General features: G+C 37.0%; 1 protein-coding gene across 1 annotated transcript in view; it reads right to left on the reverse strand.

Moving 5' to 3' along the window:
* LOC582531 (flagellasialin) overlaps window positions 1-6244 on the reverse strand; it is a 67377-nt gene extending 61133 nt beyond the window's left edge. The window contains exon 1 of the mRNA XM_030976726.1: window positions 6062-6244. The gene's annotated coding sequence lies outside the window, so the exon portion shown is untranslated. The remainder of the gene's footprint in view (window positions 1-6061) is intronic.
* Window positions 6245-26866: the final 20622 nt, after the last annotated feature.

Consider the following 26866-nt stretch of genomic DNA (forward strand, 5'->3'; position numbering starts at 1 on the left):
ATACTGTAATACGAGTGCCGGTAGATGTGAGGATATTTCAAGGGCAACTGTCTGAACCCCACTTCCAATATACAGCAGTCGAAGGTTGAAATCGATTACAACTAAATACCTATTCTCACCTACGTCACCACCAAGTGATACGGAAAACAGTTCAGCTGTTGTAAATTCAATATAAATACGTATTCACAATTGCTATACCCTATGGGGAAAGGATGCTTATACCATTCTTACTCTGGTTCGACAATAATAATTTACAATAATAATTTACGGTGCACAAAGAGCGTGCACTACAAAGTAGTCTACAGTGTACTTTACAGTTTTCCAAATCCTCCACAAGGCCGAGACACTTTATCCATTAGCCAGTTTATCTTCTTGTTATTAAAAAAGATGGAACTTTTTGTACAGGAGAAAATACCAGCCTCTAGCTATTTTTGATCCTCGCTTATTAAATATCATATGGAAAACTCCCTTTTAGAAACTCATTTTATTATAATTTGTAAGCCTCTTGACAATATGAATCAATTAGTTTAAAGTGTTTTTCGGAATAGAAATCTGAAGGACTTTATATGATTGATCATGTTATGATGTTTTAGTATTCAAACTGAACAACTTAGTTTGATTTAATCTTGAGTTGGAACAAAAAAACAAATTGCTTTTCAGCAGCAATTTTAATAATCACTTGCATGAAAAGCATAAGATAAGCTGTGGTTAATAACAAATTATATGTTTGAAAATCAGGAAAGTTGACAAAAATAGTTTTTATAAGGTTGTCCCCTAATTTGGAAGTATGTTGCAGTTCTGCAAAAGTTGAAAATATTAAGCAATATCAATATCATAACAATTAATTCCCTGTTTGCCCAAAGTTGTTAATATCTATGACTATAAAGTAACAATAAACAGTTATAATTTGTATACTTTTTTTATTAGTGCAAATCAATGAAATGTGACCGGAGCCTTGCACGCAACCCTGCCTTCACACACTACTGACACAATCAATTTGCTTGAAATTAATTAATGCTCAATAGAGCTTTACCTCCATCGTGCCATTTTGTGCCATTTTATGCGGTTTTCTGGTTTTGCCTTTTTAATGCGAAATGAGAACAAAGTGTGAATTTGACACTTTATTTATTTGGTCTTATTCAAAACAAACATCATGAAACCCTATGTAAATATGGTGACGAATTTCCACCAAAGAACATGGTTTGAAATGCTTCAATAATGTAAGCATATAGTGAGGTCTGCTGAATCCTACAAAGTTGTGGCTAACCCTCTACAAACAGAGAATATGTTACAGAAATGAGGCCAATGTTGATCGAAGATCTGCGTGTTGTAGGTTAGGTTGGTTGTTTGACAAGGGTGGGCCAACAATGGAACAAGTTTAACAGAGCCCCAAATAAACAAACAACCTATCCATCAGCTGACGTACATACGCATCATGCATAAAAAAGAAAACAACTTCATGGCGTTCGTCCTTTAAGTCATCTGCGGGCATTTTGCAGTGGTGGTGAGTGGTCTGAACAACATGATCTTTGATAATACAGAAAGTACATTGGCTTTCCGGCAATTTGTTCTGTTGACAATATTGGTATGACATCACATAATGCATCGCTGACACTTCAGTATCTAGACTCAGTCAGTCTGGCCATCTGCAAAAAGAACACCTCATCTACAAAAGTGTCTCTGATGAGAAAAGCACTTGCTGCGCTTGTCAGCTCCCAGTGCAAATAAAATGACAGCCTCTTTTTTCATACCAAACACATTTTTTCTTCACACCGCCCTGCCTAGATTGTCAGTTTGTCTCAAACTCCGCTAGTAGATGCCTGGTTAATTCATGAGCTTGGCTGGCGTTTGTCTGCTTTTCTCATTCATAAAGCCCAAAGGGGCATGGATGGAGAGTGGAATTATCACGCAATAATGCTACTCCACTATGAACTCTGCTGTACCAATAACCTTCTCTTCTATTTTGGGGTGGTGTTGTAGAAAGGTGACCAAGGGGTGTCATTTTCTTTGGATTTAAACTTTCAAGCACCTGTGCACATACTATGGGCCTTCTAATGTGTTTACTTTTACTGCTAAACTTCTCAAAATAGATTGCTTTATCCATAATTTCCCTCTCATAACATAAACCATGGCTCATACCTGACTCGGGTCTTATTGTACATGTACATGCCACAGTCCTCATACCGAGATAAATCCTAAGATAATGCGTAACCATGGTGATTTGCTATAAGAATGACCTGGTTAATCCGTTCTATATTCTCCTCACCACAAAGTCATCATGCACTCATCTCTATTCCTACCCGAGCTCGGCCCAATTTGAGTGAAACTCGCCTTGTAATGGGAGCTAAATTGGGGAAATGAGTCGGTAAAGGGGAAAACAAATTGATGATCTAATGGCTGTTGTTCGAGCAAGTTGCGTACACCCGACATGAGATCAGAAGAAAGGCGGTTGTTCGTTGTTAGGTGCGTTAGCTAGGACGGGAGGAAGTGGTTGAGTCTTTCTCGAGACGACGGAGTAAAGAGGGGAGCAGATTAGGGAGGTGCTGTGAGTACAGGGGTAAAGGAAGTGGAGGTGGGGTGATTCATAGAGGTGCAGAGAACACCAGACGTAGAAGATTAGATCATAACATGTACGTACGTTCCTCCCCATGTTCGGTTCATACAGGTTACTTACAGAGAAGGAGAAACGAACGATGTGGATCTCACGAACAAGCCCTCAAGGACAACATAGAAAGTGCTCTCACTCAAAGCAGAGCATGTCTGTGTACCATGTATAGAGAAGAAGAATAACTGAATATTACAGTCAGTCTACTTGTACCCCTGTCTATTTCTATGAATGCATGAGGCCTTACCACTCTCTCTCTCTTTCTCCCTGAGTACCAATGTTCCCACTCCAACCCAAGGCTCCATACAAGCAATGCAACATTTATAACAACAATTACCACCCCAAAAATGCATTATGGAGAAGAAAACAAACAAATCCCACCCCCCCCCCCCCCCAATGAAAATAAACTATACATTTTATAAATAGCATACATATTCTGTCTCATTATGTTTGCACCAATACTGTCACACAATGCTTGAAGATCAAAACTAAAGCGTTTGTCTGAATCAATGGGGTCAACAAGTAAGGAACTTCCAAGGTGCTGGATTTGGAGCTTCGTTACCATTTGCATAACCTTCACTCTCCAGCACCGCACAAGATTTAGGGATTTTCTCTCAGGTAACTCAAATGCCAATCAAACTACACCTTTGCACTGACAGTAAGATAACAAGATAACATGCATCTGTGGAGAGCTAGAGCTAGATTCTGTCTGCGTTCTAGTATTGGGGCCAAAGGCCTACAATTGAAACTTAGTAATGTGTAACATTATTACACAAACACAATACATTTGATCGTGCATGTCTTGATCGAGTGAATCGATTAGGGGGAGGCTGCATATCGATTGTGTCAGGCCTACAATATAGTATATCGTCCCGATTTATTTGTTCGGAGCGATTAACCTTATCACAATTCATACATCAATATCAGGTGATTATTATACACATCTAGTACAGGTGATAAGACTAAAAGTCATCATTTGTTTAGACAGGTTCTTAGGGAACCATAATCTCCATTAATCCTGATAATCTTTGATTGTTGGACCAGGCTACATAAATATAGAGCCCAGTCGGACCTGGGGACCAAGTACAACCATATAGTAGGTCCATGTATAGTACAACCATGGACCTGGTACAACAGACCATGGAGTTTACAACAAGAGCCCTGCTTCCATTAGCACTTATTGTATGCACCTGTTTTGTATCAATCACACTACTGGGTACAAACTTCAAGCCAATTGCAATAAAACTTGGTAGTAAATTTCAGCATCTGCAGGACATAGAATCATGTCAACAACATGCAAGATGTTGATATCATAATCATTTGAAGTAATATCTTTGACTCCTGCGAAAGCTCCAACTTCCTCCAAGGATGACAATACTTTCACTCCTGGTCTATGGAGACTATTATCAATCAATTAGAATGACAAAGTTCATATTTATCTTTGATTGCAACCATTTCAACATCACTCATGATCTTTTTCAGAAGTTTGGACCATACTTCAAAAACAAGTATTGCACTGACATTTAGGCACAGATTTCTAACCTTCTTTTGCCTCTTGACTTTAGTACAAACCAAGACTTTAACAAATCAGAAAACTAATAAAAATAAAATCACACTTTTTCAAAGTAATCAGAACACTTGAAAAGCTCCAACAAACTCTCAATCTTAACAACATGAATACAAATATGAATGTCAGATCAATTGATAAATGTGACAATATGATTATTGCAATATCTCCATTAAACACCAACACATTATTATTACAGCTGGCTTGACTCTCCCTTCTACATCACTACTGGGTTACCATAATCATTATCATGTCCATTAGACCTAATCATATGCATTTGTGTGGAGAGAGTTATGTAATCACTAGAGACAACAATTGATACTCTGCTAGCGGCTTGCACTGGTAATTTCAATACTGAGACATCCAATTGGTCAGAATCAGATAGCTGCTAGCTGCTTGTATTGATGATGCCTAATTATCGACACAGCCAGCATATATAAAAGCCTCTATGCTAATTTTGACATCGTTATTAAATTTGTATTAGTATCAAACATCCTATACATGTATATGCTCACTAGAATATAAATGATAGGGAGAGATTGTGCAATAATTGTCAATTTCAGCATACACTGCAATTTTTTTCTAGTTGATTGAACTAAATCTGTTTTTCAAGAAACATTTACCAATTTCGACAATCTTCATGGGCTTCATAAATAATGCTTGTCTTCATAAATGCCAAACTGTGCTCCACAGTCAGTTTTATTTAGCTTTCAATTTACATTTCATTTCCAATTCATTTGCATTTTCTTAATTAACAAAGGCTTTAATTAGATCCTGTGAAAATTCTAGCATAATGAGCAATCACATATTCCTTCCTGAAATAAGCAATATATTGCAGATGTCGTTGCTCTTCGTCTAATACTTCATCTTTCAACTAAACATCAGAACATACAATTCCCATCCTTTCGAGATGGCATCACTATTGGTAATACTATGACTACATTCCAACACCACTCTACAATTGCAGAAGTGTGCCGAAAGTGCGCCAATGACTTAACGATTGCAACATCTCCCAAATGGGACAAAATAATCTGCTGTCTCTAAGCCACTCCTAGAAACTACAAACTCAGGGGGGCACCTCCCACATAGCTGAAATCTACTACACAGGCATATAAGTTATAAAGGAGCTATAGTTATAAATGAACTATTATATATGTCATATAAAGAAGCTCTATTAGTTTCAATCAAACATTGCAAGATCCAATTTAATTCCATCATTCACAGCCTTGCATCACTGTTAGTGTTATGAATAACTATGACTACATTCTAACAGCTCCATTTGATATTAGACGTGTGCCAAAAGCGCGCCAATGACTTCATGATTATAACATCCCCGTATCTTTTTAATTCTTCCCAAATAGGGCAAGATGTATAGCCTAGAGCTTCATCTCTAAGCTACTAAAGAAGATGGGATAACCAATAAATCGAACGCATCAGGGGGCCACCTCCCAGTTAGCTGACATCTACAATTATAAATATTACAAAAGAATTATAAATCATAATGGATACGGATAATATAAGATGGATAATGACTATCAATATTATTACCCCCCATGGCCAATTTTGAACAATATTGATAATGACAGGGTGTTTAATAATCCCTGTGTGGGTGGGTGACAGCAGCACCCTCCCGGCACACGTCAGCCACACATCCCCCACGCCACACTCCAGCCAGCCCCGTGTCCATTCATCGTTGGTAGGAGGGGCCCAACCCCAGCAAGCTCAGCTCAAGCCACTATTTACATTCAAAGGTTGATGAGTGAGCCCAGTCAATGGAACCTGCTATATACAGGTGCACCACTATGCACTACAGAGCAAGCCGAAGGTCTTGGCTGCCCATCGCCTCGCAATTCCGACACACACGGCTCAAGAAATAAATGAAAACTCACCTTGAATGATAATTCCACCAGGTATCGGGCTAGTCCTCCATTGGAACTATCAACAGCAATGCTGAAAGATCCAGAAAACAGTGAAAAACACAGAATAGAACCAATTTTAGCAAGAATTCCAGCACATAGGTTTATGCCCAGAGATGACAATTCTACTATGCTACTCCACAGTCTACTACTAGCTACCCAAGCAATCTCAATCTACCCAAGCCACTGCACTGGTGATAAGTTACAACTGGGATAGTCCATTATAATAGGGGTGTCTAAAGTTGTGTTTCAGAATGCCCCTTCCACAGCTCTTAGCAAAGACAGCTCCATGTCTGATTATAATTTTTAATGAAACATTTAATACATGAATTATTGTATGTAATGATTTTTAATAGACCCTGATTCTGTTACTGTCCATTTCCCAGCTTTTTCATTTTACTCTGCAGTATATCCCCACCTACTAATAGGACGATCTAATCATGAATATTCATAACAAGCCCACGGGCCTGTCAGCCACAAGTACTGTTGGCTTGGGCTGGAGATGAGAGAGTAGTCTCTTCAAGCAGTCACACTTAACATATTTAAACAAAAACAAAAACAAAATCGGGGGGGGGGGGGGCTACAATCGAACTGGAAATGTTCTTTCCTAGGTATCTTGAGTATATACAATTACTTTGTGGAATGTTGCTTCCCCCTTCCTCCACTTGCACTTGAGAGCAAATTGTCCATCCTTGATCCTTCCGTCTTCCTCAGTCTTTTCCTTTGATTTATTTACCCGACTTGGAAACAATTTCACCATAGGGACTTTAAGAGAGTGGATGATCATGGAGATATTATATCTCCATGGGATGATAGTACATACACAATACACCCACTTTTCTACGATTTCTACTTATTTTTGTACATTTTCTCCAGTAATGGCATCTGCATGCATTAACTGATACTAAGTTTCCACCTCTACAAACCAATATTGAATAATTTTCACAAGGCGACAAATGGCATCTATGTTTGACTTAGGGAAAAACTAGAATATTATTGAACAAGAGAAACTGACAATTATTAGAGCCTGAATCCAATAGAATCTTTATTTAAACATGTTACCTCCTTGTTATTCAAGGGCTTGTATGTATCTTTTAGCCTAACTTTAGGGGAAATTCTGGGTAGCACGGCAGAATCTTCACGGGCCTCCCTACAATCGTGTGTGTGTGTGGGGGGGGGGGGGATGGGGTCGGGGGAAAGAGTACATCAGGGTCTTCACCAAAGACTACTCAAAGTGTGACGCTCTCTTTGTTATTCTTTATCTCCTCGCTCTAACAGAAATCCTATATTATCTGTCAATGCATACAATGATTATCCTGGATAAAACACACATGATCAAAAGATGCCCTTCACCAGACCATGTTTCATGCTTCAATGAAATTCAATGAAACGCAGGTTATTGTAACACGATTATAACAAGAGCAACTCAAGATGGCTTGTGAAATCAATAAGCCCTATCGAGAAACTACAATGGTCAGTGTGATATCAAGAGGTCATCTTTGACCAACCAAATTATGATTTTTCTTTTTAATCACAATGGACAAAGTCAGTGATAAGAGAACTCATTATCTTGCATCGCTCATAACAGACTACACAGATGAAACTTGATACTATAACCATTTTATTCATCCATTTAGGTAATTTACTAAAAAAAGATAGAATTGCCTAATTTCTAATAAGAGTATTCATGGGGTACATGGTTATTTTCATCAGTTGCATGCTGATCAACTTATATACGTGAATAATAGAACTTAATAAAATCACATGATTTACTTCGAGGCAAGTTTCAGTTACATTCCCAATTTGATTTTTTTGTAATAGCTATAATTCAATAATTTCATTCACATTTAAACTACTGTAGTAAGCATTCATGTTCGAGCTGCATGTAGCAATACAATTGAAGTTTCTGTTTCGCCATTTAGGCATCAGGTAGATTTGATAACTAGGCCTAAACGTGTAGCAAACAACTTAATTCAGAATGATTTGCATCATTACTGAAAATTAAGAGAGATGTAGAAGATCCCGCTGGGCCAATGCTAGAAGGTAATATAATCAACCCGACATTTCTGTATAACCCTGGTCAGGTTCCCTTGCTTTTCCTTTTTTCTCTTGAACCAATTTGCACCTCAAAGGCTACCTCAAAGTCCCTTGAAGTTACCACATAGCAAACAGGTCATACCTGTCTGACTCTCAACAGGGGTGCAATTGAACTCGAAGGGTAATACAGGGGTGCATTTGTGACCCCTGGTTAAAGGGACCAATCACTCAGGGAAAAAATTATTTAAAAATTGGGGGGGGGGGGGCTACTTTTCAAGCTTGCTTGCATTAAAGTTACACTCTTTAATTAGTTTTGCATTGAACTCTATGCAAAGTTTTGGGGGCTCTTTTATGACTTTCGGGGGCTCTTTTGAGCATTTGGGGGGCTACTTCGCCCCTGCAATCACTGACGTTGTTCTTGGGGAGTTTGGGGTTCTGTGGTTGTATCCTATTTCTGACATATATCAGCTTTGATTTTATTTTCTCTCTCATTTTCAACTTTTTAAAGATCAGTAACCATTCAAATGTATCTAATGAATTCGAGAATTCCAGGTCTTCTGACAAAATACAACATTTTGGAGGGAGAGGGGGCTGATTGATTTCTTTAAGTAGTTTAATCCATCATTCAACAATCTACCCGTATTCATAATAGTGATACACCTTTCAAGTTTTGAAAATGATTTAAAATTCTGACCAAAAATTTTGATGTTCACTATCAAAAAGAAAAATCTACTCCTGAATATCTATGATTTCCAAGAATGTTTGATACTTACATTCATTAATATTTGAATGTAGATCATTTTTCATCTATTACATTTATCACTTTACCTCCACCAGAAATGCAATATAAAAATGGGCAATTTTAGTCTCGAGAACAAATTGGACCATTAGTACTAAACTGACTTTTCTTCAGACATAGATCCCCGAAGCACCACCCCCCCCCCCCCCTCGTCTTTTTTTCTTTCAGTTGAGCATTATAGCACACCACCGATTCCCACACTTATTTCACCTGACTGAATAGGGACTGAGTGCTCTCATAATAGCCTAACCTCACCCCTGCTACTTCAAACTTTAGAGTTCTTTCAGAGGCCATGCTAAGTAAATGTTAGGATCTCACAGCTCCATGCAGTTCTTTAGGGTTTAGACCTCGTCATAGGAAACAATGACCAAGTAAGAATCTCCATGCAGAACATAATGGGGAGAACAGCATGGGGTTTAATAAAGCTGGGTTGAGGCCAATCCGGGCTCCTGCATTTATTCTAATCTTAGACGATTTACTTGTTTTTCTGTGCTCTTAACCAGAATCACAACTGAAATAATGACATAATAAGCAGAAAAATAGAAAAACAAATTGTAGAGGGCACGAATGAAAATAAATATATCTAAATGAGATGATTGGCAGGATTTATTTCCGTAGATTTTCCTGCAATTTATAATTGTTTTTCTCACAAGCGAAGAACTGAATGACAAGAATCATTTCCTTCTTTTATATCAAATATTTTCCATAAAAAGACATTTTCATATCTTGATATCAAACTAACATAATTCAGCGAGTATAAGTTTCTTGATTTGTCTGCCACCACCCCCCCCCCCCCTCTCTCTCTCTTTAACTCTCCCCCTCTCTCATATTTCTCTGCCCTTTCTCTCTGGATCTATCTTTGATGTTTGAAAAGTTTCATCTTATAGATCTATTAAAATGTCATTTTTAGTCAGGATCCTCTTTCATTTATTTTCTCTCCGCCTACCTCTATCTTTTCTTCCACCCCTCTCCCCCTCCCTCCTCCCCCTCCTCTCTCTCTCTCTCTCTCTCTCTCTCTCTCTCTCTCTCTCTCATTCCCTTTCTTTGACGTTTTTGTACACTTCCTTTTTATTCTTTTTTTCATCACATATATTATATTGGTAATAACTTTGTATCGCTTTCCTCAAGACTGAATTTCCTTTGTCTGGCTCCCTTGGCGGGGATTTAAAAAATGGAACAAAAATCATAGATTTGGACAATTTAACATGAAAAGTTTGGGTATTTGCACAGCTTTGAGACCAGGTAAGAAAGCAAACTGTCTGTGTCCTTGCGAGGCAGTGTATTAAGAGCCAACATTCACAGATCAGCGATCCTACCATACATAGTGAATCACCTACCCGACAACTCGAAAGCTAACGGTGCATTGTTGCTCCGGCTTTTGAAACTGTCATATTCAACATTGAGATATATGACACAAGAGGAGAAACAATAGGACCACGTCAACTGTAGCAAGGTAATGTTCCATGAAAACGGTAATCACCTTGTACAAAAAAGCAAAAAAGCAAAACAAAAAAAGACAAAGTAGAAATTAGAGATTGCTTCTTTAGTGGTTTTTCATGGTCTGCTAGGTTTTTTTCCAATAAATTCGCTGTATCATGGTTTCACATTTTCTAATATGAATTTAAGATTTTAATTGAATCTCGAGGCACTTCTTTATTTAAAGTTCTTTTATTCATTTCAATCAATATATGTTTGTCTAAGGAGTACATTCTCATTTCCGATTATTTACTTTGATTAATCTATGACGATGAATCCTTTTCACCAAGCACAATGAGGAGCTTAACAAAAGCACTTTTGATAGCAAAGTCTTGGTTAATTCTTTTAAGCATAAAATGAGAGCGAATCAACTACAGGCAATAAATAAGAGGATATCTTTGTACTCTTTCAATTTCTTACTTTTTTTTGGAGGGGGGTGCAGTAAATGGCAAAATATTTCTGATGATGGACAGTTATATGATTTTTTTTAAAGTTCACCTGCCTTCTTCTAAAAGTGAATTATGACTCGGCTTGAAACTTGAAATAAACTTCTGCACGATTCAATCAAATGTCAGTGAAACCTGCTGTAGATAGACCACATAATTAAAAGGCCACTTTTTTGGTTCCTCTTGAACAGAATTTTCCTTTGGATCATGCATGCACTAAATGAACCTGTACATGGTGACCACCTGCCAATAAAGACAGCTTTCCTTGTCTCCATTGAGTGGTCTTTGTAGACAAGTTTCAATCTGTTTACCGGTACCGGGTATTAGACAAGGGCTCCGGCCGTTTCACAAAACCTTTTTTCAATGACAAATGACAAAAATCTGAGACAAATCTGCTGATAACCAATCAGAAGCAAGGATTTTGGTAACTTTTAACAAAAACTGTCATTTGTCACTGATGACAAGTTTTGTGAAACGGGGGCCCAGAAATGTGTTAACTATTACCTTTAAGGGGTGTATATAGTAGGCAGGTAAGATCTAAAGGTGATCATCGTCATTATACCTCCCAGTGTGCTAATGAGACTGCAGAAAAGTTTAGACTACATTGAAATCCAATTTCCTACGAACCAGGAGATGGGAATCCCAGCATCCACCCGACACATCTACACCAGAGGAAATTGATGACGAAATCTGTATAAAGAGAAAATCATGTTAAGAATCATTGCATGGCAAAGGGGTGTAAAGGTGACATAATGATATGATCTAGGGTTCTATGCACACTAGGCCTGTCCTTATCAGCTCGAGTTTGCCAAATAACCCGCTATTTTCAGACTCGGGATAATATCCCGAAGCTTGAAATTGCGTCTTCACCAGACCGATACGCTCATCACAAACTAGCTCGGACGGGCGCAAATTAGCCCACTATTTCTCAAAGAGCAGGATATTTTGGAAACAAGACCAAGATTTCTCAGGATCTTTTCTCGACAAAATATTCCGCTAAATTGCAACTGCGGGCTGATGAGAACGCAAATTAGCTGGATAGTTAAAATAGCAGATTATTTGGCAAACTTGAGCTAATGAAAACAAGACTACTGACTTTTTGAACTTTTACTTTGTGCATGCATTAGCCTTATGTAAACATTTTAAAAATTGGGGGGGGGGGGGGTCCAGACTTGGATAATGGGCACCCATGTTTCACACCTGTTAGTGTCGAGCCCTGGAATAACGCATATTTCATAAAGGAACATCAATTAAAGAAACTAGTTTTGGGGAGGTCAGCTAATACCATATGTTTGCTCAAGTCATGGGCATCGCTCACGATAGGCCATTTTCATTTTCAGTTGTACAATTGTTTGCAATACAATGTTCACACTGGTGACAGGACCTGATTCTGTATCAGATTTTATGATGCTTTATCTCCATTTCCCTAAATACTGTTTGAACACAATCGCAACTATTTTCAAAATAATCACTTTCAATGGCCTATTGTATATTCCATAGAAATCATGTTGGGATTACGTAATACGTCATTGTCATGTTCACACATTCAATACATGATGCACAATGCTAATAATAATAATAATAATAATAATAATACAGCATTTATTATGCGCCATAGATCTAGTAAACTATTCTGAGGCGCAGAGGGATAGAATTAGAATGAGATACATAGAGAAATGAGAAGGGGGAAGAAAAAAGAAGGAAAAAAAAAAAAAAAAAAAGATGCTACTGACATTGTATTTGGTTGATTTTTGTTAAAGTAGTTGCTATCATTTTTTCATCATTCAGTTTTTCACCATACCACTAAGAATCATAATTCAGCATTCACAAAAGATTTTTTTTAATTATTTAATTATCATATATCTACAGTTTTCTTGAAGCTATACTATAGATTTTGCATGTCTGAAAGAGGTACACCCATACAAGGAGACTCATGTTTCATTTATATCTCTTTCCAAAGGAACATCAAGAAACACACTTCTACTTGTTTTAGGGCTTGGTGGGTGGATTTGGGGTGGGTGGACTAGGGGTAGGTGGCAAGCTTACTCATTCCAAGCTTAGGCTACATTAATACACACTTCTTATAATATACTGCTTTGCCCACCCACTTTAAGATTATTCCTTACTCTGTGGCAGATTAAATTGTATATTTCCAAGAGAATGTCTTAGAAAAAAATGATCTGCTTGGGCCCATAACTAATCTCTGCGGAAAAGGAAAATTATTCCCATAAACCTACATACCTATAGGCTATATGTCCTTTTTTAAGGCAAGAATCTAAAACAAACAAAACAAAATAATACGTTCATAATTTCCACAAAACATTCAAATATTAAGTTTTACTAGTACTAGACTGTAAGAAGCCTGGTGCACATGAACTCATTATTTTCAACTGGATCATTAACCCATCCAAAATTTCAACATTTATCCAAAGCACCGTTCATTTGGTTCCAAAACAGGTACCCCTTACAATCTAGAAACCCTGTGAAAAACAGTACTTGGTGACAGAGGAGCCCTGGTTTAATTAACGATGCAAATTCAAATACCTCCTAATGCACACTCTTTTCTTTCTTTTGTTGTATTACGAATTAATTACAACACCTGTGAATGTGGACTGTTCTAACTTATTTTGTGTTAAGTTTAAAGTGTTGTGGTCCAGTGGACAAGTTTCTGGGATGTGAACCACAAGGTATGGGGTTCAAATCCTTTGGCAAGCCATGACATCTACATTTGTTACACTCCACCCAGGTGAGGTAAATTGGTACCTGGCAGAAATTAATTCCTTGAAATGCTTGAGCGCGGTAGTGCAAATGGTGGTCGTGCTTAAGCCAGGTATGAATTAAAAATGGAGTGCCAGGGGTGGCAATGCGCCAGACTTCTAACCGCTATACCAGACTCTACAATTAATTTTTATCATTATCATCATACAGCCTCGCATAAAATTACTCACAAGAAGTGAGCAATCTATAAGCATTAAATGCCTACAAACACCTTTCATCAAATTAATGTAAGGACATTTTAAGACACATCCATCAGCATTAGAACAGTGTTAATATCATGTGACTAGCTTTAATGATCATGTGATTGATTTTTAAGTACGGGACATCTTAGTTTAAGAGAAACATGCATGAGACATTAATTTCCATCTACATACTTGCTGATTGACAGCTTTTTCCTACTCTCTATTGGCAAGAATTAAGAGGCTTATGGGGAAATCAGGGAGCATGCCAAACTACTCGTAATAGAGCTTCTCTAATTTTACAGGACCTTTTTCAAGACTTCATTTTAAGAGCTGTCACATCATATTAAAGACTGAAGTACTTGAGGATTTTGACAGCATCCTACAGAAGCTATAGTCCGACATTAACCACTGAAAAAAAAAATGATCAAGTAGTTACAAACATTTTGCCTTACAATCAATGAGTTTAATAGCTGTTGAAAAAAAAAAAACATTACCGCAAACGATTTATTTGATTCTAAATTGGAAAAGGCCCCAACCCAGTAGTAAGGGTGGATGCTCCCCTCCCCCCCCCCCCCCCCCCCCATTTGTTTCTCTCTACAATGTGTGTGTTTGTTTTTTTTCTTACTTTTATTTTTTTTTCTTTGTGTTGTTTTCAGTGTTTTTGTTTTATTTATTGTTTTACCCTACCCCATAAGAGTATATCGTTATTTCATGCAATAAATCAATTCAGTCTGGTATGATAAATGATCTTCATAACAAGTTGATAATGAATTACTGTATTCATCAGTACCAGGGCAGTTTATACGCTCTCTTTATTGTATGTAAATGAGGCATTCAACAATGAATTCAAAAACCAAATTGTCAACAGATTCAAACTTTGGAACATAATGATAAGGTAGAGAAGTGAGAGATATGAATATGGTGACACGCAGTCCCGGGCACTGTTTATCTGGGTTAATATCAGGAAGTTAAAAATTGTGATCAATTGTGTGGAACAAATTTCATTATATAGCTGTTGCAGTCCATCAGTGAAGTCTAACAGAGATGAATCAAGCAGAAAAAAATGAATTATTATCACAAACAATAACCAATCATTTAATTGGGACATACGACAGATGTGTACACAAGTAATCGTTATTGATAAACAAGATTGTGATTTAGCAAAGAATGTGTTTACTTTGTCAACATATAATCTCAATTTGAACTTTTTCAACTTATTGAGTAACTTTTTTGTGGCACGTGTCTCTTGTCATCATCTCTCCTCTCAGTCCCTCCCTCCCCCTTTCCCTTCCTTTCTTACCCTATCTCTTTTCTCTACATCTCTCTCTCTCTTTCTCTCTCTCTCTCTCTCTCCCTCCCTCCCTCCCTCCCTCCCTCCCTCCCTCCCTCCCTCCCTCCCTCCCTCCCTCCCTCCCTCCCTCCCTCCCTCCCTCCCTCCCTCCCTCTCTCTATTTATTACAAATATATTTCCAATATTCCCCATTTCTCTATTTCTCATTAAGAAATAACCAATACAACGATCAAAAGTTTATTTTATAAAAATCTGCCAGTACTCAAGGACAATACCCTATTGTCCATCCCATAGAAATCATGTTGAGATTATGTCATTTTTATGTTCTCACATTTTAATAGGTGACACATGAGGCTATTGAAATTTCAGGGCAGTGAATACAAAAATTAATTTACAGTGACCCTTGTATAGCAAATGATAATAGTGAGTATATAAAGAGCTATAAATCTATTTGTAAGATGGCAGAAGACATAAAAGAGTGATCTGTAAGAGTCTTGGTTTTGATTTCGCTAGTTTTATTGGCGAATAAATTGATTTACGAGAATGTTGTATGTCTTTAAATGATTTATGAGTGAATATCATTATAGGAATAGAACTTGTGGATTTACCCTGTATCAGTGTAGTTCATTGGGCCTAACCCCATTGCATTTGTCCCAGGTCAACTGGTCCTATGTCCAATCGGTCCCAACTATAATCTAACACTCACCCTAAAACAATACTAAAAGAACATAGGACCGACGGGACCGCACAATGTTCCATTTGTCCAAGGTACATGATTCTATTACTATTTGATGGAAATCTAACTCGGACCTACTAAATTATCTCACCAATTGGACAATATTAGGATTTGTGGATATTAGACCAACATGACAAAAGGACCAGTTAAATATTGGACCAATACAAAATGGGACCAGTGAAATATTGGACCAATAGGAAATGAGACGAGAGGAATATTGGACCAATAGGAAATAGGACCAGAGGAATATTGGACCAATAGGAAATAGGACCAGAGGAATATTGGACCAATAGGAAATGAGACGAGAGGAATATTGGACCAATAGGAAATGAGACCAGTGGAATATTGGACCAATAGGAAATGAGACGAGAGGAATATTGGACCAATAGGAAATAGGACCAGAGGAATATTGGACCAATAGGAAATAGGACCAGAGGAATATTGGACCAATAGGAAATGAGACGAGAGGAATATTGGACCAATAGGAAATGAGACCAGTGGAATATTGGACTAATAGGAAATGGGACCAGTGGAATCTTGGACCAAAAGGACAACATGACAAGTGAAATGTCGGACCAATAAGACAAGTGGAATATTGGACCAACATGCGAATATGGTAAATGAACTAGAGGAATGTTATACCATACCGATAGGACAGAGGACCAAAGGTATGTAAGACCAAAGACAACTGATTGACCCAAGTCGAAAAGGTGAACCAGAATGAATAAGTGTGAGTAGCACGATGACTCCCACAAGCCTCTATTGTCAGCTTTCACACGTCACCAGTCGCCTGCTCTACTTGCTTTATACTCGTGCCCCATAGTCTATCTATTTTAGACTCACAGCAGGTCCATCGTTGAACGAAATGGCCCTGATTTGTAGAAAATCAATGATAGAAAAGTACAGAAGTACAGAAATAACATGAAATAAAGATAAACCATTATGAAAATAAATAATCTCCTAGTTTTCGTTGACTTTCTGAAATCTTTTCATGAATGTGATTGGTAAATCTCTTCTAAAGAAGCTGAATAATCATCCACCATTACGAAACTACTTTCATATCTTTGGGCAAACTTCAAATAACTTTCATGAACTATAAGGAGAGAGTCATGAGCATGAATCCCCTCACCAAAAACATATATTCTTCATAATTAGACAAGATCCAAAATTACAAGTATGAGCAAGGTCTGAAGATGGAGAACATGCGTTTTGTCTTTTATTCTTGCAAAATAAAGTCTACAAATAAAAGCAAACTTGTGTGTAGCTACTGATCCTATTTTTTGAGTGGGTTCGGGTCTGCACGTGTCAACACACAAAGTCAATACAAACCCATTCCATTATTCTGTAGGGGTCGCATTTTGGTAATCAATGACAAACTTTTCCTTGAAACTGTTGGAAAATAAGAGAATTTGGGTATTCATGAGTCATTTATTGATGAATCATATCAACAAATTGACTTTACTTTGTCTGAACCTCAACAAAGAACTCAAACACATGGGGATCTATAATTAAACATCTTGTAATCTTTCTGCAAATATTTTGTTCATTAGTTCAATAAAAATATTTACAATAAGATTCAAACTCTTTTAATGCAGAGGAAATTCACTCTTTTAAAAGTCAACTTAGGGATCACTTCCTTTAGAGTTGAAGCCACTCCAAATTATTCTTTTGAGAGTGGAATCACTATTTTGAGCATAGATTCCAATCCAAACAAAGGGATTCTACTATGACCCCCCCCCCCCCTTCCCAACTACTGCACATTTAGAAAGTTTTATAACAGAAGATCGTAACTCTGTATTAAATGATATGGGTTAATGCCCTTCTAGCTCCAATATGCAATATGTCTTGTGAAGTTAATAAGACTATATTTGGTGGCTAACAGAATATTCTTGAGTGAGTATAAATAAAGTATATTGCATTAAGTATCATATCCTTCTTGGACATGTCATTAATCATATTTGGTGCTTTCAACAGGAGGTGGGAGGACACTTAATGGACAAAATGGATTTTGTAACAATGATGATGGGTATATATTTAGTATATATATTAGGTGTTTCAGTTTTGTTACATAATGAAATAGAATTTCAACAAAAGAATTTGTTTAATGACAGCACTTAAGTTGTTCATTATGATATCATTTTTAATTTCTATATCCCTACTTGATATGAGCCGATACATGACACACTTTAATTATTAAAGGTACTATCTCAGTAACTATCATCTTGACACTCTGTGTTTGAAAACTAGCATAACAAATAAAACAAATACAAAGCAAAACAATGCTATCATAAAATGAAGTTTGTAGGCAATGTTGCTATTACTTTGTTCCCCCTTTTCTAGCAAGGGCAGGCGGGTCTCAAAGTGTATTCATGGAACATAGTCAGATACAAGGAAGTATGAATTATATGTTAAAAACATGATTGTAACTACTTTTAAAAAGATCAACCCGAAGCATTTTCAATAGCCTTGTGCATCAACTACTGAACTGTGCCAACATTACAATGACATAATCCGAACATGATTTTGACGGGATATAAAATTGGGTATTGAAATTCCCCTTGAGTTGATTTTTCAAAAATAGCTGCGATCGCGTTACATAGAAATATATATATATATTAGACACGAGATAGAAAGTAAGACAATTACACTCTTCTGGGAAAAAATATTTTAAATGAGGATCTATCCCTGTATCAATTAAACTTCAAGGGACATCAATATGTCACAAAGAGGACACACACAAATAAATGAATAGTGAAAGACAGAAACTAAAAGATTAAAGAGAAATAGATTGCAACAATCTATTTTGAGATATAATGGTGAATGAATTGATAAAGATATTGTATCTAAACATACACTATCATAACTAATCACCTTGAATGACAGTAGTCTATATAAAGGTATAACAGTCACTTCAATTTTCCCAATTTCCTGAAACAGACCATCATGAATATCTTTCAATTTCACTAGTCTACCTTGATAGGACCATCATTTCATTTTTCCATATCCTTATTATCTTTTATTTCCCCTTATTATTATTCTTTTGCAATGAATTTATCTTGACCTTTCCTAACGATCAGTTTACAAAGTTTGTACAAAACCAGGAACTGTACACACTGTAGGTAGCTAGCATTCAAGCCCTACTTCAAACATGCTCCAAACTTCCATCCTTAAAACCCGCAACAAGCTTGACTACACACACAAGGTTACAACAATACAACTCCACAGAACCGATTCAGTGAAAAACCCAATTTTTTTTTCCAAAGGTATATTTTTGATGAGTTTTGTTGAATAGGATGTTAAGGTCCTTGGTTCGTGCCAAGCGAGTGGTACTCGCTTGTCGCTCAGAGCCAGGTCTGTTTACTCTCTACACAGTGAGGATAATGGACCGCCACAGCTCAAATCAAATGTACAATTCCAAAACACAAGCAATGGTTGAGGGCACATGCATCCACCTAAGCATTGTCAATAGGTTTGACAAACAGGTCCAAATGAGGTCTAGTCAAATCAAAAAGTATTATTTCTGCCATATTGACTCACTTTCTGCGTCACAAGCCAAATAGTCTTCTCTGTTCTCCGTGTTTTTCTTTTTCTTTGGATGCTATGAGTGACCCTCGTGCTATCGTTTCTGAAAGGACCACTCCAAAAACAACATTAGGGTTTCTTTTAATCTTCTAGATATCTTGCAGGCCAGGAACTGCCCAACAAACAAAGTTTGATTTAAATCATAGATGTGATTATAGATATAGATATTGTCCATAGTGGACTATTACGATCTGAGCTTACGATCTGCAAAATAGACTTGCATTTGGGGGGTTGTTGACACAAAGAAAAATATCATGCAATATCCTGAAATCACCCACATCAATAAACCTTCAACGAGGACATTTGGGGGTCCTATTATCATACATTCTGTTACTGGTTTAAAGTTATTTGAATTGAATCTATCTGCACAGGACCTGATGACCGAAATTTGACTTAGGGTCAGAAACTTAAATTAATTGTTTATTATTTAACTGTAATTATCTGGCTGCTTTTCCACAGATAGTTAGCAAATATACATTTACTATAATGCCATGCTTCATTAAAGAAATACAAAAATATTTGTGGTAGAAAATGATTAAAAGTAAATGTTTATTCAAACCTAGTTCAGCTGTAAAATAATCTGGCTTTCCATCAAAATGCAGTTCCTTATATGCCATTTTGTCACTAGTTTTTCTCCAACGTCTGCATTTGGTCAATACTATATGTAGAGATATTGTGGTCGAGTGGATATGTAACCGAACTGTGGATCACAAGGTCTGCAGTTCAAGTCCCACCGCGGCACTAACGTCCTTTGGCAAGAAATTGATCTACATTTGCCACACTCAACCCAGGTGATGAAAATGGGTAGCTGGCAGGAATGAATTCCTTGAAAAGCTAGAGCGCCGTCATGGCAGCCGTGCTAAAGCTGGGGTATTAATTGGGAGCGCCAGGAGTGTCAAGTCCGACAGATAAGAGCGCTATACAAGAACCCAATACTATCATTATTATTAAAAGTGAATGTCAACTAATTCCTATCACATTTTATCACTAAAACCCCAATACTTCGTCATTCTTTTTAACTTGCATGTGCACATCTTATGACAGGTCAATACCTGACAGGTAGAAGGTCATTAACTTCATCTGAAGCAGTGAGAGTCAACGCCACTCTCGCTATATTTAAACAGACAGGACATTATAGTTTGTTTCAATTTCAATGTTTATGGTCATGCTGTTATATAACTTGTCTTACAAAGAGACAAGCTACTCAAAAACACTAAAGGAAGTAGCTAGATCTAAAGAAGTACCCAGCAACAAAGGGATAAGTAGGGTGAATACTTAACAGAATCGGACAAACAGAAGCAGTTAATATACCGTCTTACTTAGTTTAAAAAAAAGAAGCTGAATGAAATTTTAGGCCTGTGGTAAAACCTGATATACCGATATCCAAATCAATGCGCATAATCTTTAGAAGTACTCATATACTTATTACTAACTAACTACTCATTGGGTCAGGGATATCAGTAGACAATTTCAAATAGGGGAAGTTAGAGGGGGGGGGGGTTGAGGGTCGAATCAAAATTTTTCTAAAAATTCAGCTGAAAATTTTCAACCATAAAAATGGACCTCTTCAGTTTATTTCAATTTGCAGATGAAGGTAAGAAACTTGTCAGGCTCTCAAATGTACCAGTCGAAGTTCAACATTTCGTACGGTAGTGAGGAAAATCGTAACGCAAAGTGAATGCAATTTTTTTTCACTACCGTCACTTCGTGAAAACAGCGACAATTTGTTGTCATCAAGAAGTCGTCAAAAGTCATTAGCTTTTGCAATTTGCAGACGAAGCACTAAAACTCACAAATTTGTTGACGAAAAAGATTGAGGATGACTTTGTCACACCCCCAGAACTTGAAGTAATTATTTCAAAAGCCTCCCCCAACACACATTAAAAAAAACAGATGAAAAAGAAAAAACAAATTAGACATCACAATTTCACTACCTGTTTCTAAAAAAGATGTTTTGGCTCTTGGTAAAGAACACTAAAAATATTTTGGAATGCAGACTACTCTAAAGGATTTGAAACCATTTCCTGCAATAACCCATCAATATGGCAGTTTCACTTGGCTAGCTAGTAATGACAGATCAAGACTCATTATGCTTTTCACACTGGCAATATTTTCCTTAACCCCACCTATAGTACGGGGTTAAGCCTATTCCACTTTCTGTTCACACTGGCTTTTACCAAAGTGGGCTAAAGTTGGCTAACCCCACCTATAGTACGGGGTTAACTAACCCTGCAAAATAGCAGGGCTAACTCCGCAATTGTGGTGCTAACTCCTGCTAACCCCGCAATTGCGGTGCTAAGCAAACGAATGAGAACAGAAACGAAAAATAGTCCGGTACTACGCAATGGAGCTTATCGCAGCTGGCCAGATGCGAAGTATGTCCTATCATAACATACACGATATCCGGGGTTAACGAAATGCAGTGAGAACAGCGGGAATTTTCTTATTCCGGAATAGGCGCTAGTACGGGACTAAAAACAGCGAGTGTGAAAAGCCAAAAAAATAGTCCGGGGTTAAGGATAGTACAGGGCTAAGCAAAGTACGGGGTTAAGCAAAACCAGTGTGAAAAGAGTATAGTTGACTAGTTCCTCCATCCTGTCTGTGGATTTCAATTAAGCATTATCTGGCAAATATCTCAAGAATCTGGTAGAATTATTACAGAGGGAATAAAAATAGCGCTGATCTGAATGGCAACTGTTTCCTTGTTGAGTTATACATCCCACTGCAATCGATGTGTTTGTCAATTGAAGGGATATTGCTTTTGCACCTTTACATTTGTACTGACTACTTACTACATGCCTGAGCTCTGAATAAAGTGAAATCGTGAAAACAAGTAGAATTACTTGTAGTAGAGTTATCAAGTAGAAACAGGGGTAGAAGTGAATAGAGGTAGAAGAGGAAATAGAAGTACAGGTAGAAAATAAAAGTATGAGTAGACATTCATATAAATTTGAGAACATTTAGGAGCAGAAGTAGAAACAGAAGAAAAAGTATATTCAGATCTAGAGTCATTAACAGAAGTAAATAGCAGTATAAGCAGAAGTAGAAATAGGAGTAGGAGTATGAGTAGAAGTAGGAGAAGAAGTATGAGTAGGAGTAGGAGAAGAAGTATGAGTAGAAGTAGGAGAAGAAGTATGAGTAGGAGTAGGAGAAGAAGTAGGAGTAGGAGTAGGAGAAGAAGTAGGAGTAGGAGAAGGAGAAGAAGTATGAGTAGGAGTAGGAGAAGAAGTATGAGTAGGAGTAGGAGAAGAAGTATGAGTAGGAGTAGGAGAAGAAGTAGGAGTAGGAGTAGGAGAAGAAGTAGGAGTAGGAGTAGGAGAAGAAGTAGGAGTAGGAGTAGGAGAAGAAGTAGGAGTAGGAGTAGGAGAAGAAGTATGAGTAGGAGTAGGAGAAGAAGTAGGAGTAGGAGTAGGAGAAGAAGTAGGAGTAGGAGTAGGAGAAGAAGTAGGAGTAGGAGTAGGAGAAGAAGTAGGAGTAGGAGTAGGAGTAGGAGTAGGAGAAGAAGTAGGAGTAGGAGTAGGAGTAGGAGTAGGAGAAGAAGTATGAGTAGGGGTAGGAGAAGAAGTAGGAGTAGGAGTATGAGTAGGAGTAGGAGAAGAAGTAGGAGTAGGAGTAGGAGAAGAAGTAGGAGTAGGAGTAGGAGAAGAAGTAGGAGTAGGAGAAGAAGTAGGAGTAGGAGTAGGAGAAGAAGTAGGAGTAGGAGTAGGAGAAGAAGTAGAAGTAGATTTAACGTTATCTTTAGAAGTACAGATAGAATAGAGGTAGAAACAGAGATAGAAGCCTGAAAATGGTCCTCTAACAAAGACAAAATGTCTAACATGACATCAAGTCACCCTGTCACCAAACAGGCAATCTTCTAAATTAAGACAATAAATGTAATAGTATTAAATCTATTTTCAACTTGACCTGCTTCTATTTCCTCTCCTTACATTTTTCTGAATTTTCTGAATTTACCTAAACTTCACAACCAAAAAAAAAAATAATAATATGCTCTTCTGGCATAAGATACATTTCATAAGACAATTTAAATTACAATTTTAAAGCATCTATTTTTTAGAAGCAATGAACATTGTCATGAAAATGAATATGACTTTCAAAATGTCAGTGTTTAGCTAAAAACTAAGTGAATCTTTTTATTGAGAGCCAGAAGGTCATTAACTCATATTACTGATCATAGAGTTAACACCCTTCTTACTTTCGTCAGATTCTATGACGATAACGATAATAAAAAAAGAATAACAAAAGTGACTCAGACAAGAAGTAATACAAGTATTAGGATGTGAACATGTAAAATAATGATTCATGTTCTTTAAGAAATTGTGGAGAAAAGAGAGAGAATCTTTGTTTTCAAGATATTTCTTGTTGTTTTTCAAGATTTGTTTGTCATTTGGAATGATGTCATCAGGGGAGGAGAATGTTCCCTCCATGGCATACCAACGGCGTGACTAAACGTCTAGCCACGGTACCGTGACATGACAGGAAACCCCAAGCAAGGGGAGCAGCAACTAACGGATTAACATCACCAACAAACAAGCTACCTAAGGTTGTCATTTTATTCTCAAGACGAGAAAAGCTTCTTATCCAGGGAGCGCTTATGAAGATGATGACACTAGATTTATTTTTTAAATGGAAATCAAAGCGAGTTTAAGGAGGATCTGCTTAAAAGTACTTTTTTTTTTTGGGGGGGGGGTCATCTAGGATGCAATCATAATGGTTAGCTAGGTAAACCAGAGAGCAAGAGAATTTACAACAAACAAAAATTGACACGAACACAAATTACACTGAGGTAACTGTTTAGCCAGGATATGAAACCAAGAGTAACAGGTAGCAACTTAAGGATCAACATCATCAACAAACAAGCTACCTAAGGTTGTCATTTTATTCTCAAGACGAGAAAAGCTTCTTATCCAGGGAGCACTTATGAAGATGATGACGCTAGATTTATTTTTTAAATGGATATCAAAGCAAGTTTAAGGAGGATCTGCTTAAAAGTACTTTTTTTTTTTGGGGGGGGGGTATCTATGATGCGATGTTAATGGTAAGCTAGGTAAACCAGAGAGCAAGAAAATTTACAACAAAATAAAAATTGACACTAACACAAATTACACTGAGGTAACTGTTTAGCCAGGAAATGAAACCAAAAGGAACAGGTAGCAACTTAAGGATTAACATCACCAACAAACAAGCTACCTAAGGTTGTCATTTTATTCTCAAGACGAGAAAAGCTTCTTATCCAGGGAGCACTTATGAAGATGATGACACTAGATTTATTTTTTAAATGGATATCAAAGCGAGTTTAAGGAGGATCTGCTTAAAAGTACTTTTTTTTTCAGGGGTGGGGGGGGGGGGTCATCTATGATGCGATGTTGATGGTTAGCTAGGTAAACCAGAGAGCAAGAGCATTTACAACAAACAAAAATCAACACTTATACAAATTACACTGAGGTAACTGTTTAGCCAGGATATGAAACCAAGAGTAACAGGTAGCAACTTAAGGATTAACATCACCAACAAACAAGCTACCTAAGGTTGTCATTTTATTCTCAAGACGAGAAAAGCTTCTTATCCAGGGAGCACTTATGAAGATGATGACACAAGATTTATTTTTTAAAGGGATATCAAAGCGAGTTTAAGGAGGATCTGCTTAAAAGTACTTCTTTTTTCAGGGGGGTGGGGGGGGGGGGGGTCATCTATGATGCGATGTTAATGGTAAGCTAGGTAAATCAGAGAGCAAGAAAATTTACAACAAAATAAAAATTGACACTAACACAAATTACACTGAGGTAACTGTTTAGCCAGGATATGAAACCAAAAGGAACAGGTAGCAACTTAAGGATCAACATCATCAACAAACAAGCTACCTAAGGTTGTCATTTTATTCTCAAGATGAGAAAAGCTTCTTATCCAGGGAGCACGTACAATGACACTAGATTTTTTTTTAAAAGATAGTTTATAAAGTGAGTTTAAGGAAGATTCCAGAGAGCAAGGTAATCAATGACAAAAACAAGAACACAAACTGACACAGATTACACTGAACTGTTTTGCCATATTTTCTTTTCTTCTAAAGGTAAAAGTTTTTATTCTCAAGATGAGCAAGCTCATGATGAAAAAATAAAATCTTACAGGGAGATTTTCTTAAAGGATCTATTTAACATCTATTTTTTGATGAAAATTCTATGATGACTAATTTTACAGAAAGCAGGATAACCTATGAAAAAAGGACAACTTTTTTTTTTTATGACAGAACAATGTCTGTAAGGAATTGTAGATTTTCATCTTCTTCTTCTTCCTTTCTCCTATGGTAAATTTACACAGAAAACAAAGTTTCTGGTATACAAAAGAAGCGAAATTTCCTTTGCAACACACTAGCTGATGATCATTTCAGTTGAAGCTTTTTTATTCATATTTATTACAAGCATGTTTGAATAGATTATTAATGCAATTCATCCGCTTCTTTTGCACTTTGAAATGTTTGAGTTAAATACAACATTTTTCAAGAAATCAAGTAAAGGACACTTTCAAACCCCTTTTGTATTTCCTCTGGAAGTCATATTTGGGTTATGTAATATATCATTGTCTTGTTCCAACATTTGAATGGAAGACACATATGGCTCTTTAAAATTGCCTTTAAAGGTACATTTTGTTATTTATTTGCAATCATGTTGTTCAAGTAACTTTAAGATGAGCAAGCTGATGATCAGAGGTACACTAACGATGACAGAAGATGAGCATCTTCTAAGAAACCGTTACAAAAGTTCTTTTAAATCTTTAATCATCCATGTCATGATTCATCTAATCTTGCCAGAGATGAACAATCTTTAGATCCAATCTCTTGTTTGTTCATGTTTACTCCAAATCTCTTGAAGGGGGGTAAAATCTTCTCAGGAAGCGCACTCATCGATGCTCGGCTCTATTGTCGCGAAAGACGATTGTGGTCCGTCTTGATCTCTAAGCTACATCGGATTGTGTTTTATCTTTTGCTGAGAGGTAATATCTTACAAGATTGTTTTGTGCTATCATCAATATGTTACATGATGACTCACAAACAGAAGTGAATACATGAATGTTCAGAGTGATGATAAAGAGAGTTTGGTTTTAAAGTTGCATTAAAAGTTTATCTGGATTATTGGTTGACATTAATGGTGTTTTGCTACAAATTGATTAATGCAGTTAAGTTAAAGATACTAATAAAGGACTAATAGAGGTCATAACAGGTCAACCTGTAGCTCTTCCTTCATCTGCTTTCATTATAACAAGGGAAAATATCCAATCGTATTGTATTAAATAAAGTTGCATTAAAAGTTTATCGAGATTATTGGTTGACATTAAAGGTGTTTTGCAACAAATTGATAAATGTAGTTAAGTTAAAGACACTAATATAGGATTAATAAAGGTCATCAATTGGTCAACCTGTAGCTCTTTCCTTCATCCGAAAGCCTGTTCATCTGCTT

This window comes from Strongylocentrotus purpuratus, unplaced genomic scaffold (assembly GCF_000002235.5).
Source record: "Strongylocentrotus purpuratus isolate Spur 01 unplaced genomic scaffold, Spur_5.0 spur5_scaffold_9, whole genome shotgun sequence".
In the NCBI taxonomy this organism is placed as follows: domain Eukaryota; kingdom Metazoa; phylum Echinodermata; class Echinoidea; order Camarodonta; family Strongylocentrotidae; genus Strongylocentrotus; species Strongylocentrotus purpuratus.